The following is a 2,625-nucleotide window of genomic DNA, read 5'->3' on the forward strand; positions in this document are numbered from 1 at the left end:
TATTTGCAATATTATCCAGTATAAATATTATATGATAAGACCTAGGAAAATACACCGCAATTTAATTAATTGATAAATAGTAAATAAGCTTTATACTAATATACCTATTAATAATAAAGCTGTTTTGAACTGGCTGGAGAAAAATATAATACGCGAAACATGGGTCACATATTGTTATTGCTTTTAATAAAAATTATCTGACTAAATAATTAGTTGAGCTTAGAACTACCTTTTCTATTTTTTAAACAATACTAATAAATTATTTTTTTATTTTATTTCACTTTTTAAGAATTATATGTTTGAATTATTGTAGTTAGAGACTAAAGTATTTATGTTATATTTTATTTATTGATAAATATTACAATCTTCGACTACCTTGGGAAATTAGTAATAGTGTTAAATGATCACATTCTTACCACAATAAAAAACAAATAAATAGAAAAAAAATTCCATATAGATAAATAAAAGATCTATAGGTGTATAAACAGAAAGATAAATAAGAATATAATCAAACTATATACATGAAGAAATAATAAATGTAATAACCATAATCATATTAAGATAAATAAGATAAGTAAAATTTTTAACTATTATAAAAATAATAAAATAAAAGGACTAATTAAATTTACACTCTCGACTTGAGGATCCTCGAGCCCAATCTATCTCCCAAACATGAGGGATAAAGCAGGGCTCTTGGAGATCCCAGCGCAGCCCTTTTAACTCGTCATTGGTAGTGAGCCAGTAGAGACTGATCAAGTACACTAAAGTCGTAAAGTAACTGTGATTTGTTTATTATATCTGCATAAGTTATATTCAAGTTTTATAATGATCAGTATTTTTAATATATTTACCTATCTTCTATTTTTCATTTTAATATCATGAAATTAAAAATTGTGATTATTATTTTTTTTTTTCAAAACTGCCTAGTTAAATCTGACATACGGTGGAGGGGAGGAGAGCAGTTATCTACGGAGTACCATCCTATCCTAACTACGGTGGAGGGTCAAGTTTTCATTCCTTGGGACCTCCACAAAACATAAGTCGACACGTCAGGTCGAATACGAACCAGCACCACTGCAGTCGTGTATTTTTTAATACCTACACATCAACTCCCTCAACCACATATTAATTATTGATTAATTACATCAATTTATGCTTTTATGTTCTAGTATTTTTTTACTCTATAAATTATCATCATGTCGATTTAACCTGGTTTTGAATTTTTAAGAGATTTTCACTATATACAATTCGATACAATTTTAGCAATTTATTTTATATATCATATTTTGTTTATACATTTTCCTATATAATCCATTGTTTTGCTCATATTTCATTTCTATTGTATAAAACCAATTTAATGCCATGACGATCAAATATCTTAAAATGCTTTCTTATTTATGTGATAAAACATATGTATGAAGTTACGATGTATAGACAAATCAAAAAGAGAGTATTAAAATATTATTGTAATTGAATCTCCAATGAAAGGGTTATATTCTGTTTTTATAGCATTGAATTGATGGGATCCCCGTTCTAAGGAAATAGGATGTGATATAATTGCACTAAGATTAGAGAGTTAAACAATAAGCAGTTTTAAAGAACAATTACATTACAGTAATTTTAAAAGAAAATTACAATTACTGTAATTGTGTAAAAGTAATTGCAATAGTTCCAGAAAATTACTGTAATTGTAACTGTGACTTTCAAATACAATCACTTCTTGATGCTATGTAATTGTGATTGCAATTACTTATTGACCCGTAGTGATTACAATTACATATGATTTAACTCATTTGGGAATTAAGTTTATTTGAACTTATTTCTTATGAGCAAAAATCCTAAAGGTTAAAATGAATCGAGGCGCGATCATGAAATCGTTTTTATATTTATTTCTAGCATGATCAAAAATATATGAATAAATCATAATATTTTAATAAATCTATACAGCAGAGGCAATCCTCAACTAGAGGATTCCATAATTTTCATATCTTGAAGCCACAGTAAATCAAATTTTTATCGGTTTGGGTGTTAACTATTCGAAATTACAATAAACATTACATGTAATTCTAAAGGGGAAGTAACAATCACATGAGAATGTAATTCGTAATTACTTTGGCATATACATAATCACATTCATAATACATTCTATTACTATTGTATACTATACTCACTACAAAGGATTATCAACTGATACTCTCGGTAAAAAACATGGAAACTTACATCTTCTTATTAAATATGATCTAGTGATTTGTAGTTACTGTACTTTTACTAAAAAGTAATAAGTTACAACATTTCTAATACGTATAGCAACTGCTACGACTAAAAATGTTGAATATTCATACACTAAAATTAAAAACATTATTGAATTTCTTTTTTATTTATATAAAATAAATAATAAGTGTTCTTGATGTCAGTGATGTGAATATCTCGAAAATTACTCTTCTGCGTTCTTACTAATCAGGGCAATAAATAGAGTTACAATATAGAGATAAATAAACATTTATTATAAATTAATACCTGATAAATAGCTACTTACAGTTGCGCCGTTGTGAAGTTTAAAATGATTTAAGTATTTTGAAAAAATAATGTTATTAATAAAAATATATATTTATAATATGTTAAATA

General features: G+C 26.2%; 1 protein-coding gene across 1 annotated transcript in view; it reads right to left on the minus strand.

Moving 5' to 3' along the window:
• The window catches only part of LOC106678004 (parathyroid hormone 2 receptor), a gene marked incomplete at its 3' end in the record, with an annotated part of 310,108 nt that overhangs the window by 267,989 nt on the left and 39,494 nt on the right, over positions 1–2,625 (minus strand).

Source organism: Halyomorpha halys, unplaced genomic scaffold (assembly GCF_000696795.3).
Source record: "Halyomorpha halys isolate HHAL.00 unplaced genomic scaffold, Hhal_1.1 Scaffold118.1, whole genome shotgun sequence".
Taxonomy (NCBI): Eukaryota; Metazoa; Arthropoda; class Insecta; order Hemiptera; family Pentatomidae; genus Halyomorpha; species Halyomorpha halys.